Genomic DNA, 17,411 nt, shown 5'->3' with positions numbered 1-17,411 from the left:
GCCAAAGTGTAAATATGCTATCGGAGACTAGAAATCGATCGAGTTTACTAAATTTCATTGTTTTTTCGCATATCCTTGTAAATCTTTTACCACCTAGAGGAAGATCAATTAAGCCCGCGTTATTAATGAAATTATTAAAGTTATCTGCCCAAAGTTGGTTATATTCTGAATTCATACGTTCTGTTTTATTACGAACTTCGTTGAAGTCGCCAAAAATGATATGAGGAATGGTGAGGGAATTAATGAGAGATGAAAGTTCGTTCCAGAATCTGCATTTTTTTGAGCTGGAGTGAGGGCCATATACATTAATGAGAGCAATATCTGAATCATGTCCCGCCCATGATCCACAAATTGCTAAGAAAAATTCACCCTCGATAGCATAATTAAACGAGAAGATATTGGTGTCCCAAATAGTTAGGATGCCACCGGATGCACCAACCGAATCCTTTTGGACGAATTTAAAATCAGAATTACCCAGAAAGATTCAATGATGTTTTCACTTGATTGTCCGCATTTGGTTTCTTGGAGTCCTAGAATCGTTGGTTTTTCTTTATTACAAATTCGTTTGAGCCAACTTATTTTACCCGTTTGCCCAATCCCCCGAATATTTAAAGAGATCGTACACATGATAAAAAAATAAACTTACAAAAAATGATGCAACGGATAGTGAAATCATTGGATGTTGCGACGGATCCCGATACGTTTTCCGAATTCGTTTGTATCCAAGCTGCTACTATTAGAAGAACCTGTTTTATTGTTACTTTTGGCGCGAACCGTGTCATTGTAAGCCCCTCTAGTAGAATGTGATGCGTTACCACCAACGATAGATGAAGGTTTACAACGTTTAGCCAAATGTGAGATTCTAAGTTTTTGTCCGCTTCTTGCAAGATGTTTAATGTAGAGTATGTTGGACCTTGGCCTTATATTTTCGGTACCGAGGGAAGTATCGTGTGGGGTTTTAGAGGTGTCATCTCTGCTAACCCTTTTAAAAGTGATGGTCATGTGTTTTGAAATATTGGTGGGGTTGGTATCGATGTTGATGTTTTTTTTTCTTTTTAGCTATACTTTTACCTGTAAAAAGTAATGCATCGAGCTCGAATGGATCAGAATTTGTTTGTTGTGTGTTGTTTGGAGCGGACATAAAATCTATCGGGGCGTTTGGTTGAGGGGTTGAGAGAGATTTAGGAGGTTCAATACTTGTGTCTTTGGGGTTATTATGAACGTGTTCAGTACCCATGGAGTCCATGGTGTCATTATTTATGGGGACAAGGTGGGATATGTGGATCACAGTAACTGTTATGAAACTGACCAGATTCTTTTAATTGAGTACCCATTTTATCGATAGGATATGAAACCTGGATGGGAGTAATGGGAACGTCAACAATGGGCTGTGGGGAGTCCAATGGCCAAAGATTGGTTTGTTCTAAATTTGATGGGCCAGGATTGATGGACTGTGAAGTTTCCACCGAAACAGAAGTGGTAGGATCAGCACCTGTTGTGTTAAGATTATTAGTAGGTGCATCGTGGTCAGAAAACTTAGGAATAGGAGGTGGCTCGTTTAGTTCGGTTTCACTTGATGGGTTGTGGTTTTGTGACGAGTTGGCGGTTTTTGGAGTGGAAGTGTGCAAATTTGTGTTGTCGACATTGTTAATGGAGGTCAAAAGGTTGGGTGATTGTTTTGATAGATTATCGACTTTTTGTTGAAGTTGCATAGTATCCATGCATTTGGAAGAGTTTGGTGAATTGTGTTCTTCGGGTGAGGTGACGCTATGTGATTGATCGGGGTAGTGATAGTTTGTATGGTTGTTCAATTTATCCTTTCCTTCAACAAAATTATCGCAATCTAGGTGGGATTCTTCGTCCGATATTTGGTCATCCGAGAGGCTATCATCATCCCAATTTGATGAGTCGTCGATATCACCGTAAAGATTAAACATAGAAAAGTTTTGTACTTCAGTGATATAAATCGTAGTTTGATTGATGTCCCCGTGATTAATAATAGCTTGACCATTTATCGGTGAGAAATCGTTTGTTTTGACAATAATCGAACCGTGTGAAAGGTCTTGGTTGTTCTCGTTGGTGATGGAACAATTAATCGTTTCAATAACCTCTCCCTAATTTTTGGCTATATCGATAAAAGTGGTTTCTAACCAACATGTAATAGGCACCCCGAATATGTTAACATAAGCTAATCGCCCCGAGGATTTATAAACTTCGGGGTCCCATGGGTTAATATCCTCAAGCCATTTCCAAAGAGGGTGTTTCGGGTTATTTATCAAATCAAGTGCCGGTTCAGATTCATCAAATATAAGCATTAAATCGTGACCACCCAAGTATTTGATTGTAAAACCGCTAATATTTTCGCTTTCACAAATTTCATTAAAGTATTCTAAGTATTCGAGATCTTTTACTTTGGCGATAACAGCCTGACCAAGGATTGAAATAAGTTCGACATTAGAGTCTACCTTAATCGATGGGATGTTTTTCGTGGCCTGCCTATTAAGGATCACATCAATAAAGTTCCTGTCATCAACCTTAGAGGAGAAAGCAGCAGAAGCTTTGTAGTGACCCGAACTTTTCCATGTTTATATATATATATATTAAATGAAATTGTTATTTACATGATTAAGTGTTTCCAACATGTTAAGCAATCAAACTTGTTAAGACTTGATTAATTGAAATAGGTTTCATATAGACAATTGACCACCCAAGTTGACCGGTGATTCACGAACGTTAAAACTTGTAAAAACTATACGATGACATATATATGGTTATATATATAGTTAACATGATTTTATTATAAGTATGTATCTCATTAGGTATTTTAACAATGAGTTATATACATAAAAATGAGACTATTAATTTAAGAAACTCGAAAACGATATATATAACGATTATCGTTATAACGACGTCTTACTAGGTACATATGAATCATATTAAGATATTGATACACTTGGTTAATTATGTTAAATGATAAGTAAATATATTATTAAGTATATTAATTGTGATGCCCCGTACAAAACCATCGTGTACGAATCATCAACAACAGGATCATTACAAGGTTAAATACTATATGCTGTAATTAAAGAAGTTGCATTCACGATAAAAAGGTGATGTCATAACCGACATCAAATGTTTTACATTTCAAAAGCATGCTTCACTAAGTAGAAGCAAATAAATAAGTGTATGTGACCCCAAAGGTCGTTACATAACATAGTTTCAAAAGTAAATAAGTTTGAATGCAAGATAAGTAGTCGTGCGGTAACAACTCTAAGCAGCGGGTTCTACAGCACGACTAGTACACAGCGGAAGCAACCTCAAGCACCTGAGAAATACATGCTTAAAAACGTCAACACAAAGGTTGGTGAGCTATAGTTTAAGTATAACAGTATGTAAGGTAGGCCACGAGATTTCAGTGCTACAAAGAGCGTTTCAAAACAGTATGATAAAGTATATGTTAACCGTGGGCACTTGGTAACTAACTTAACGTTTATACCCCCTGAAAGTACACTTGGCAAGTGCGTATGTCTACGAAGTATTAAACACTCGTTGACTGCTAGCGCGACTAGCCCGAGTGGGGATGTCAAACCCTATGGATCCATATCTAAGATTCGCGTTCACCGGTTCATAAACCAATGATTAAACGTTACCGAGCTAAAGGGAATGTTTCTGCCGTTATATAACCCACACATATATAAAGTTTAAGTACTCGTGCCTAGTATGTAAAACATAAAATCCGCATGTATTCTCAGTTCCCAAAATAAGTTAAAGTAAAAAGGGAATGCTATAACTCACAATGATATGTAGCGGTAAAGTAGTAGTAGGGAAAGGTGTGCAAGTAAACGGTCCGAAGTCCTCAACCTAAGTCAAATAGTACTAGGTCAGTAAATCGTCTTAATAGGTTTAAAAGTATGTATTTAAGGTCTTAAGGGTCATCATCATTCATCATCAAACAAAAGGCGTAAAGTAAGTTTCGTTTATGAAAGTAGTTTAAAACAAAGTCTGACTTCAGTCAGTCACCACGGCCTCTACCCTTACTGAATTAAGGTGAGACCAGTGGCCATGGCTCCGTCTATGAGTCCCTTAAGTGTGGTAAAATTTACAGAAGCAAACTCGTCTTTGTTTGACCGTGGCGACGGTCTAAGTGCGAGTAGGTCAGAAATTTCTGCACAACGTTAAAGGACATAGTAACGATCGGAGGGCCATAAATCCTAAACCGTAACTCGGATTAAGACGAGTCCTATATGAAAAGTTATCTACTCGAAAAGTTCTATCAAAAAATCAAGGTTAGAACAGCCCAGGTCTACTGGTCTGTTCCAGAAGCATCAGGTCAGTAGGTTTTGGACAGAACAGTGAGTTTAAAAGGGTTCCGGTGATCTTGGTGCTTGATGTTCATCATGGTTCTCATCCTTGATGCATATAGCTTCAAGTGTACAACTCATGGATGTGGTTACATCATCTTAACCAAGTCTTGACCATCATAACCCATGTGCAAGTCTAAGACATGAAGCACAACTCACTTAAGAGTTGTTATGAAGTTTGATGAACCAAAGTTGCATCAAAGTCTTAGATCTAACACATACATGGACTTTAAAGCTAATAACAAGTTACAAACTTAAAAGTAAACTAACTAATCAAGATCATAAGTAGTAGCACATAGTTCTTAGTTTGATCTTGAAGATCCAAGACTCAAAAGTCTAGATCCAAAGTTATATTTAAGGAAAACTTATTTGTGTGTTCTTGAACTTTCAAAGTTAACTTAATTTGTTCAAGAGATATGAGATCAAGACTAACTTGTAGTACTTGACCATATAAACTAACTACATGAAATTAAAGTGTATAAAATAAAGAAACAAGTTAATTAAACAAGTAATTAGTTCAAGGGTTGCTCATACTTTAAAGATTCAACCAAAGTTGATCTTTAAGTAAAGTAAACTATAAGTTTACTTCCATGACTTACAAGTATGATTTCAACAACAATGAACTTATATCTTTTGAAACAAATAAGGTAGAACATAACTAGATAGATTATGTTCTTGTTGTTCTTGTTATAACAAGATAAAAATGAAGAATCAAACTAGTAAGTTTATTCTTGTAACATGAAAGTAAGTAGCAACAATTAGTAAGTATCAAACAACAAATAATGAACAAAAGATGATGATGAATGTGTTCTTGAATTCGGTTTTATTCAAGAGAAAAGGAAGAGGATTAGTTCATAAAACTTACAAGGAAGTAAAGAAAAGTGAGAGAGAATGGTTGAGAGAAAATGAGAGATGAATGTGTGTTTGAATTGTGAAGTGAATACAAGTTAACTAGTAATGAATAATGAACACAAAAACACCCCTAAAGGGAGTCTTGGCTTCGGCATTCTGCAGCAGAAAAGGAAGGGGGATGGCTAAGTTTAATGGTTATTAGCATGTAAAGTTCATAAAGGTGGTTAATGAATGGTCATGCATGGGGAAGGTGTGCAACTAGATTCCTTCAAGTATTAAACTAAGTAGTCTCCATCTAATTGATACTTACAAGTGTAGGACATGGGCTAACTAAGTCCATTAATAATGTAGGGTGGGCTTGGAAGTCCAATAACATGAGTCCATTACACTAACAAAGCCCAAGTTCAAATAAATCACAAGTTAAACCAATTAAAGCCCAAGTAACTAACTAATAGCCTTAGTTAATTAAAATGATTAATAAATTTAATCATGAATGTAAATAATATCTAAAAATATTATTCGTGAAAGTTCCGGGTGTCACAAAGACGTTTCGGACACTTAAAAGTCAAGTACGGGCAATCATGGCAACATGTAAATGTAATAACATACATTCGTTTAATCACACGTATTAATAATAATAATTATTAATAAATAAATGTTGGAAATTCCAGGGTCGTTACATTAACAATGAAATACATATGTAAAAATAAGACTACTAACTTAATGATTTCGAAACGAGACATATATGTAACGATTATCGTTGTAACGATATTTAACTGTATATACATCATACTAAGATATATTACATATCATAATATCATGATAATATAACAATTTAACATCTCATTTGTTATAATAAACAATGGGTTAACAACATTCAACAAGATCGTTAACCTAAAGGTTTCAAAACAACATTTACATGTAACGACTAACGATGACTTAACGACTCAGTTAAAATGTATATACATGTAGTATTTTAATATGTATTCATACACTTTTGAAAGACTTCAAAACACTTATCAAAATACTTCTACTTAACAAAAATGCTTACAATTACATCCTCGTTCAGTTTCATCAACAATTCTACTCGTATGCACCCGTATTCATACTCGTACAATACACAGCTTTTATATGTATGTACTATTGGTATATACACTCCAATAATCAGCTCTTAGCAGCCCATGTGAGTCACCTAACACATGTGGGAACCATCATTTGGCAACTAGCATGAAATATCTCATAAAATTACAAAAATATGAGTAATCATTCATGACTTATTTACATGAAAACAAAATTACATATCCTTTATATCTAATCCATACACCAACGACCAAAAACACCTAAAAACACTTTCATTCTTCAATTTTCTTCATCTAATTGATCTCTCTCAAGTTCTATCTTCAAGTTCTAAGTGTTCTTCATAAATTCCAAAAGTTCTAGTTTCATAAAATTAAGAATACTTCCAAGATTGCAAGTTTACTTCCAAGTTTTCTAAATCCATTCCAAGTAATCATCCAAGATCAAGAAACCTTTGTTACTTACAGTGGGTTATTTTTTTAATACAAGGTAATAATCATATTTAAACTTTAATTCAATTTCTATAACTATAACAATCTTATTTCGAGTGGAAATCTTACTTGAAATTGTTTTCGTGTCATGATTCTGCTTCAAGAACTTTCAAGCCATCCAAGGATCCTTTGAAGCTAGATCTATTTTTCTCATTTCCAGTAGGTTTATCCAAGGAACTTGAGGTAGTAATGATGTTCATAACATCATTCGATTCATACATATAAAGCTATCTTATTCGAAGTTTTAAACTTGTAATCACTAGAACATAGTTTAGTTAATTCTAAACTAGTTCGCAAATAAAAGTTAATCCTTCTAACTTGACTTTTAAATTCAACTAAACACATGTTCTATATCTATATTATATGCTAACTTAATGATTTAAAACCTGGAACCACGAAAAACACCGTAAAATCGGATTTACGCCGTCGTAGTAACACCGCGGGCTGTTTTGGGTTAGTTAATTAAAAACTATGATAAACTTTGATTTAAAAGTTGTTATTCTGTGAAAATTATTTTTATTATGAACATGAAACTATATCCAAAAATTATGGTTAAACTCAAAGTGGAATTATGTTTTCTAAAATGGTCATCTAGACGTCGTTCTTTCGACTGAAATGACTACCTTTACAAAAACGACTTGTAACTTATTTTTCCGACTATAAACCTATACTTTTTCTATTTAGATTCATAAAATAGAGTTCAATATGAAACCATAGCAATTTGATTCACTCAAAACGGATTTAAAATGAAGAAGTTATGGGTAAAACAAGATTGGATAATTTTTCTCATTTTAGCTACGTGAAAATTGGTAACAAATCTATTCCAACCATAACTTAATCAACTTGTATTGTATATTATATAATCTTGAGATACCATAGACACGTATACAATGTTTCGACCTATCATGTCGACACATCTATATATATTTCGGAACAACCATAGACACTCTATATGCGAATGTTGGAGTTAGCTATACAGGGTTGAGGTTGTTTCCAAAATATATATAGTTTGAGTTGTGATCAATACTGAGATACGTATACACTGGGTCGTGGATTGATTCAAGATAATATATATCGATTTATTTCTGTACATCTAACTGTGGACAACTAGTTGTAGGTTACTAATGAAAGGACCCGTTCATATACATTATAAACGATTCACAATAGTTGATTACATTGCGAGGTATTTGACCTCTATATGATACATTTTACAAACATTGCATTCGTTTTTAAAAGACAATCTTTCTTTACATCGAAAATTGACATGTATGCATACCATTTCATAATATCCAAACTATAAATGACCTAATCTGTCATTTACTTAATAATAATCTTTAATGAACTTCAACGACTCGAATGCAACGTCTTTTGAAATATGTCATGAATGACTCCAAGTAATATCTTTAAAATGAGCTAATGCACAGCGGAAGATCTCTTTCAAACCTGAGAATAAACATGCTTTCAAGTGTCAACCAAAAGGTTGGTGAGTTCCTTAGTTTATCATAATCATTTATTTCCATCATTTTAATAGACCACAAGAATTTCATTTCCAGTTCTCATAAATATACGTCCCATGCATAGAGACAAAAATAATCATTCAAATGGTGAACACCTGGTAACCGACATTAACAATATGCATATAAGAATATCCCCTATCATTCCGGGATCCTCCTTCGGACATGATATAAATTTCGAAGTACTAAAGCATCCGGTACTTTGGATGGGGTTTGTTAGGCCCAATAGATCTATCTTTAGGATTCGCGTCAATTAGGGTGTCTGTTCCCTAATTCTTAGATTACCAGACTTTAATAAAAAGGGGCATATTCGATTTCGATAATTCAACCATAGAATGTAGTTTCAATTACTTGTGTCTATTTCGTCAAACATTTATAAAAGCTCATGTATTCTCAGTCCCAAAAATATAAAGGGTAAAAAGGCAAATGAAACTCACCATACTGTATTTTGTAGTAAAAATACATATAACATCATTGAACAAGTGTAAGGTTGGCCTTGGATTCACGAACCTAAATTATTTATATATAATTATGTATTTGTCAATATTTGTCTAATACATTAAGTTAAGTCATAGTGTACCACAATCCTAATGCTCGAGTCTAGTATGCAAAGGTCGACAAAAATTAGTTTAACTCCAAATGATTTCAAAACTTTATAAATGTTTTATTATATAATTTAAATATCGTCATTTTATATTTTTAAAATATTTTTTTTTAAAGATTTAATAAAGTAAATAATATAATTCGTTTATAAATAAAATTTTATATTAAAATATACTTTTATATATCTTAAGTAATAAAACTTATAAAGTTCATTTAATATCATAAAAATACTGCGATAGATTCTATTAAGGTAGTTATATAATTTGTATTACATTTCTAGTTAATAATATAGTATTGATAATAATAATAAGTAACAGTCGTGTTATTTTGGAATAATAACAATTTGATAAAAAAAATTAAGACAACGATATTAACGACGATAATAATCATTTTTACGAAATTTTAATTGACTATAACTTTTAATCCGTCCATCAAATCTATTTGGCATCTAAAGGAAAAGTTCTTAATTTTTTTCTAGCTTTTTAAGGACATGCAAATCTTATATCTTCCTTCAACTATAATATAACAACCTTTAAGATTCGGCATAACCTATCTAAGGGCACTATCAAATTTACAAGCATGCATAATCCTATTTTCTCGAGCACTAGTCAGGGATACACTATTAGTATGTAAAAATTAAATTAGGAGTACTCACGTATCAATATTGAGGTTCAATATTGTAGGAAAGGTACGTAGACGCAATGGAGGTGACAAACACTAGTTTAACCTCACAAGCATACCCATGAACAATACCCATCACCTCCATAACCATAACTCATAATTTCCTTAGCTCTATCCCGCTCATAAAACCCGTTTTGAAATAACTCGCCCATGACCTCGTCGTAGTATTTTATGTATAATAATACTAATAATAATAATAATAATAACACTAACAATAATAATAATAAATATAATTATAGAGAGAGTGTGAGAGATAGATAGTTAGAAAACAATTATGATCGATCCTATATATATAGATTTATAAATAATATAATAATATAATATAATATTAATAAAAATTAAAAACATGTTGCATAGTGAGCCGCCACCAAAATATGTCGGCACAAGATTACACGTTTCGTGTAGATAGGTACACGATTCGTGTATGGTGTCTTCATGAAAGTTGTAGATTTTTGAGTTACGGTCGTTTGGACACCGGAATCACCCTTTTTCGAGTCAGTATGATTTAGTTATGATTTTTCTCGTGCAAGTGCGCAGGTTTAGTGATTTCCAACATTTTAACTTTCAATCTTGTGATGAAATGTTGTAGTCTTTTGGTGCTCATTAGAAATCTTTATTTTATATTTATTTTTATTTTTATATCATTGAAAATCCATAAAAATATTTTATAATCAAATTCTATTATATCGAAAAAAAATGTGTTTGTACTAAATTGAATAAATATAATTTAGTTTTCCAGAATTAGTTATATTCAAAATCATTCTTTAAAAGGTTTCATCTATATCGTAAAACGTCTTCAATATTAAGAAAACTAAATAATTAACCTACCAAGTGACACAAGTCAATCATTGCAAGGTACGCTTTTGATAATTAAACGAGACTCTCCGCTAACCTCTGTCTAATCCTCAATAATAACACTTTTGTTCTTACATGGAATCACTTTACTAAATATTCCGAATACCGTTAAAAGTAAGAGTTTTCTAATTCAAGTGGACCTCATAACAAAGACTCGTAATTATAATTCAATGTACCTGATAAATCAATCACTTGATATTATCTTTTAATCTCATTGATAAACTTACATCGAACAAATACGTTCAAGTAAAGTATTATTCACTAACTACTGTGATAGCATTTCTATGTTCATAAAATAGATCTCGTAGCTTATATTCATATCAACTAATTCGTTCAATGCTTTCAAGTCACATAATAATCTCATAATCTATTTTTGTATCACCAAGCTCTTAAATGTTTTATCAATATTTCTTAGCTTAAAAAAAATACACATATGTACATACACATACATTTCTATTTACACATTTTTGTTCGTGAATCGTCAGACATGGTCAAAGGGTAATTGATTACATGAATATAGTTTTCAAACTTTTCGAGACTCAACATTACAAATTTTGCTTATCGTGTCGGATACATATAAAGATTAAAGTTTAAATTTGATCGGAAATTTCCGGGTCACTACAGTACCTACCCGTTAAAAGAAATTTCGTCCCGAAATTTGATAGAGGTCGTCATAGCTAATAGTAAGAATGTTATTATGACGAATATAAGCTGATACATAGAGTTTTATCATGATTAAGAAGTACGGATAAAATAATTCGATTTCTCGAAGCGTATGAGTGAAGCTATCGTAAAAGAGCGAAATGAGTAAATGTAGATTTGTTTTAACTGATGACGTAGCTATGATTGATTTCCGGAATTTAAGGGATTTAAAGAAAATTTTCGTAATAAGATTTGGTTCTTCGGCGACTTAGGAAATCAGGATCTTCTTTGAGTAAATGTAATAATCTGTTCCGATTGCTCTGTCAGATATTTTTCTATAAATCCACCCTCTTTGTTTCCTTACAACTCACACCTTCTATTCTTTCTCCTCAGTTCATACTTTAAAACATTCGTCAATATGCTCCATCCCATTTTGATCCTTGATATACTCTTAATTTTTACATCTGTCATCCTTCTCTTTCATCTATCACCGAAAGATTTTATTTACTTCTACTATTATCTTGGGGTTATAGTGTTATTAATTTTTCCGTGCCTTTACGTGGCAATACGTATTGATATGCACGGTTTGTAGCTTCAGGGTGGTTGTTGAGTTTTATATCTTCCCTTATATTTCGATGCCCCTGCATCTGTCTTCTATAATCATTGTCACCCATAATTAATATTCTCTTTTATTTGCTGCGGTTTATGCTCCAATTTCTAGTTTGGAGCTTCCTTCTTTCGTTTCCTCTTCCCGTCCTCAAGTCAAGCGAGTAATGGTCCAGAATTTGCAGTTATGAATTTCGGAATGAACATAGTTAATGTTCTAAGAAGGAAATCTTAATGATGCGATTTTGACTTGTCAAATTACCAGAATATCCTGTAAAAGATCGAATCATCAAGAAATATTTTCTTGCTATGTTTAAGGATTAGATCGAATGTAAGAGTCGTGTAAATGGCACATGATGATGGTGCTGTGAATCATCACATCCCATTAGAAACTTAACATGACCTACTGTAATATAATGACGTTGATCAAGTGTCATTATATTATATTAACTCATGTATCAGTTCCCAACACCACTTCAAAAACATTCATATTCGAATTTTTCAGTATTTAGAAACTAACACAGTTTCTTTTTATGTTGCAGATATTACAGAGAGATAATTGATTTCAAATGAGAATACTTATGAAAATATCTTCAGAATTATCAAGGATATTTATAATGAAAGATACTATGATATCTTAGAATATTCAAGATATGATGATGATGAAGAATATTTGTCTGTGGAGATTTAGAATAAGAAATAAGGTGTTCGCTAACGAGTTCAGCAGGCACTGAATCATTTGGATCCTTTGAAGGCAGATTCAGTCTCTGTGATTTGTCCATGGCTTCCTTCATACTTTGCTCAATCCATTTTTCAGTACCAAATCCTTTCTTTTTCTGAGCTTTACCAACTCACTATCTTTTATCATCAAACTTTTGACCGTTTAAACCATCTACCATTTTTATGTTTCCTCTGCATTTAATGCAATAATATCTGAATCTCTGGTTATCAATCTGAGGTGGGTTCAGAAGAATCGTGTTTTAGATGATTAAACGCTGGTGGTAATATGGTGGAATATGAAAGGTTCCCCAGTAATAATGACGAAAGGGCAACGTATCTATCAGGGTTATAATAAGACTGGTCCGACTGAAAAAATCGAAGTTGACTTGCTGGATCCGTGACAAAATTGGCTACTTTGAAAAGGAATCGAAATGTTGTTCTTGCTAGAAGAATTCGACGCAGGTACATGTTAGATTATGACTTTGGTTTCGAGAGTTTTTCAGGTACAAAACTTCGGGTAACGTGTGGTTGGATCATCATCTCAATTGTTTATTATTTGAAGTGTCTTCTAGAATTTCGGAGGGTTTTGATTGCAGATTGTCATAGTCAATATCCAAATGATGAAATCGTCCTAAATCCCGAATGATTTCTCATATCCATCTTGTGTGTTACGATTAAAAGTGATGTGCTATCACAGTTTTGAAGTCAAAGTATAGCTTTGAAAAATATAAGGATCTAAGAGTGATGATTTTGGTTGTATCTCGAGTTGAATTCTGAAATTCCCAAAATCAGAATATGTAATTAGATTCGAATGAGTATGATTGTTTTGATTTCTATAGAAGAATGTATATTGGTTTAGTTGATGATTATTGAATCAGAATTGAAGAATGTAACATATTAATTGTGATTTTATATATCTCTCGGGTATTACCTACCCGTTAAAAAAATTTCACAAATAATATTTTGAACAAGAATTCTCATTACAATCTTTATGAAAATATATGTGGGTATATTTTCTTCAGATGTAGTACAGATTCAATGAGTTAATATCATACTAAGCTCATTTGATTTTCGGATTGAATTAGAAATGAATTTTCTCTAAAACATTAGAGATTACATAAACTTTGCGGAGTATTTCACTAATGTAATCAATGCTTCAATATTTATATGTATTTCCTTAGTGAATCATGCTGATGCTCATGGAACTCTTGCTAACTTCGCAAGATACGAATATTGTTTTCCCGTAAATTTCGGGTATATCAAAGATGAAAGTGTATAATCAAACATGTTATTGAATGATACACTTGATTTATTATGAAATAAAATTCATTGAGTTGAAGCAGAGATTGTAGTTAACAATGATTAAATTGTTAACGAAGAATGTACATCATAGCAAATTAGTAATATGAATTAACCAGATAGTTAAGTTCCATACATAATAGCTTAGTACAGAAAGATTTATTATGGTAAAAAAAATTTTTTTTTTATAGAATATACATATAAATTCTTCGGAGGAACTGAGTTAATACTTCATAACTCGTTGATACAATATACTTGTTATTAATTTGTAATGGTTTCCACAGTGATTCTTGAATTGGCGAAACTTGTGAGGTTAGAGGTGCTGACGATTCTAACAATGTTGACAGCATTGACTGTGTTGGTGAGGCTATTGGTACTGCTGATGATGTTGGTAAAACAAGTCTAGCTTGTACCTTACGCACCAGTCTTGTTAGGGTTTCGGTTCTTCTCTCTATCATCTCTGTCCACTCATCTGGTTTACGGTTAAGGCTGAGATAGATAATCTCTAAAACTTTAGAGATTACCTAATCACCACAGAATGTTTCTCCGATGAAGTTATGAATCAATACTTCATCGTTTGTTGTTGTTGGTACTCCTTGGTATCTTTGGTGCGTGTGACGTTGATATCCGATATACAGATTGGGATATTGAGGTGTGTGATGCGGATGTGATTGTTGGTGGTGGTAATGATCCTGTTGATGTTAATAATGGTGGTTGATGTTGATGTCGGTGATGCTGCTGGTGCTTTTAGTATTGAGACTTGCGATGTGGATGTTACTGGCGGTACTTGTTACGCTGCTGGTGCTGCTGATGGTGTTTGTAACCTTCGCACCGTATTCTCCAAAGCCACTACCCGAGCGCGAAGCTCGTTAACTTCTTCTATTACACCGGGGTGATAGTCGGTTCGGACGAGCGGATAAATATAATCAAGAATTTGGTGTAGTATATAATCGTGACGAGATACTCTAGAGATGAGAGAGAAAATGGTTTCTCGAACAGGTTCGCCGGTAAGTGCTTCAGGTTCATTGTCAATAGGGCAATTTGGTGGATGGAAAGGATCACCTTCTTCTTGTCTCCAATAATTGAGGAGGCTACGAACCCATCCCCATTTCATCCAGAATAGGTGATGACTGATTGGTTGATCTATTCCGGTCATACTGCTTTCGGAGCTGGAATGAGACTCCATATCGGAATAGCTGTCGTAATCTGAGGAATTCGAACTGGTTGAGGGATCCATCTCGTATGATCAAGGGAATGAATTTTTGATATGAAATAGATTATAGGAGTTAGATTTGATATCTTTCTATACATAATTTACATATGTATATATAATACCAAAATCCCATAAATTACGGAGAATCTTTGAAAAATGTCAGTCAAAGTTCACAGTATCAGATATGCTAAGATAAGAATTCGTCTATACACTATTATGCAATAAATGCAGGAAAGCGCGTCTAGACTTAAAAATGATAAGCAGGTAATTTTCGACACGAAATGATAAGCAAAACTTTTGACATGCAGACACGGTCGAAGTCCAGACTCACTAATGTATCCTAACGACTTATCAGTTAGACACACTAATGCAGACCTGGTTCGCTAAGACCACCGCTCTGATACCAACTGAAAGGACCCGTTCATATACATTATAAACGATTCACAATAGTTGATTACATTGCGAGGTATTTGACCTCTATATGATACATTTTACAAACATTGCATTCGTTTTTAAAAGACAATCTTTCTTTACATCGAAAATTGACATGTATGCATACCATTTCATAATATCCAAACTATAAATGACCTAATCTGTCATTTACTTAATAATAATCTTTAATGAACTTCAACGACTCGAATGCAACGTCTTTTGAAATATGTCATGAATGACTCCAAGTAATATCTTTAAAATGAGCTAATGCACAGCGGAAGATCTCTTTCAAACCTGAGAATAAACATGCTTTCAAGTGTCAACCAAAAGGTTGGTGAGTTCATTAGTTTATCATAATCATTTATTTCCATCATTTTAATAGACCACAAGAATTTCATTTCCAGTTCTCATAAATATACGTCCCATGCATAGAGACAAAAATAATCATTCAAATGGTGAACACCTGGTAACCGACATTAACAATATGCATATAAGAATATCCCCTATCATTCCGGGATCCTCCTTCGGACATGATATAAATTTCGAAGTACTAAAGCATCCGGTACTTTGGATGGGGTTTGTTAGGCCCAATAGATCTATCTTTAGGATTCGCGTCAATTAGGGTGTCTGTTCCCTAATTCTTAGATTACTAGACTTTAATAAAAAGGGGCATATTCGATTTCGATAATTCAACCATAGAATGTAGTTTCAATTACTTGTGTCTATTTCGTCAAACATTTATAAAAGCTCATGTATTCTCAGTCCCAAAAATATAAAGGGTAAAAAGGCAAATGAAACTCACCATACTGTATTTTGTAGTAAAAATACATATAACATCATTGAACAAGTGTAAGGTTGGCCTTGGATTCACGAACCTAAATTATTTATATATAATTATGTATTTGTCAATATTTGTCTGATACATTAAGTTAAGTCATAGTGTACCACAATCCTAATGCTCGAGTCTAGTATGCAAAGGTCGACAAAAATTAGTTTAACTCCAAATGATTTCAAAACTTTATAAATGTTTTATTATATAATTTAAATATCGTCGTTTTATATTTTTAAAATATTTTTTTTTTAAAGATTTAATAAAGTAAATAATATAATTCGTTTATAAATAAAATTTTATATTAAAATATACTTTTATATATCTTAAGTAATAAAACTTATAAAGTTCATTTAATATCATAAAAATACTGCGATAGATTCTATTAAGGTAGTTATATAATTTGTATTACATTTCTAGTTAATAATATAGTATTGATAATAATAATAAGTAACAGTCGTGTTATTTTGGAATAATAACAATTTGATAAAAAAAATTAAGACAACGATATTAACGACGATAATAATCATTTTTACGAAATTTTAATTGACTATAACTTTTAATCCGTCCATCAAATCTATTTGGCATCTAAAGGAAAAGTTCTTAATTTTTTTCTAGCTTTTTAAGGACATGCAAATCTTATATCTTCCTTCAACTATAATATAACAACCTTTAAGATTCGGCATAACCTATCTAAGGGCACTATCAAATTTACAAGCATGCATAATCCTATTTTCTCGAGCACTAGTCAGGGATACACTATTAGTATGTAAAAATTAAATTAGGAGTACTCACGTATCAATATTGAGGTTCAATATTGTAGGAAAGGTACGTAGACGCAATGGAGGTGACAAACACTAGTTTAACCTCACAAGCATACCCATGAACAATACCCATCACCTCCATAACCATAACTCATAATTTCCTTAGCTCTATCCCGCTCATAAAACCCGTTTTGAAATAACTCGCCCATGACCTCGTCGTAGTATTTTATGTATAATAATACTAATAATAATAATAATAATAACACTAACAATAATAATAATAAATATAATTATAGAGAGAGTGTGAGAGATAGATAGTTAGAAAACAATTATGATCGATCCTATATATATAGATTTATAAATAATATAATAATATAATATAATATTAATAAAAATTAAAAACATGTTGCATAGTGAGCCGCCACCAAAATATGTCGGCACAAGATTACACGTTTCGTGTAGATAGGTACAC

The sequence above is a fragment of the Rutidosis leptorrhynchoides genome, chromosome 8 (assembly GCF_046630445.1).
Source record: "Rutidosis leptorrhynchoides isolate AG116_Rl617_1_P2 chromosome 8, CSIRO_AGI_Rlap_v1, whole genome shotgun sequence".
Classification (NCBI taxonomy): domain Eukaryota; kingdom Viridiplantae; phylum Streptophyta; class Magnoliopsida; order Asterales; family Asteraceae; genus Rutidosis; species Rutidosis leptorrhynchoides.
Note: the sequence above shows the minus strand (reverse complement) of the source record.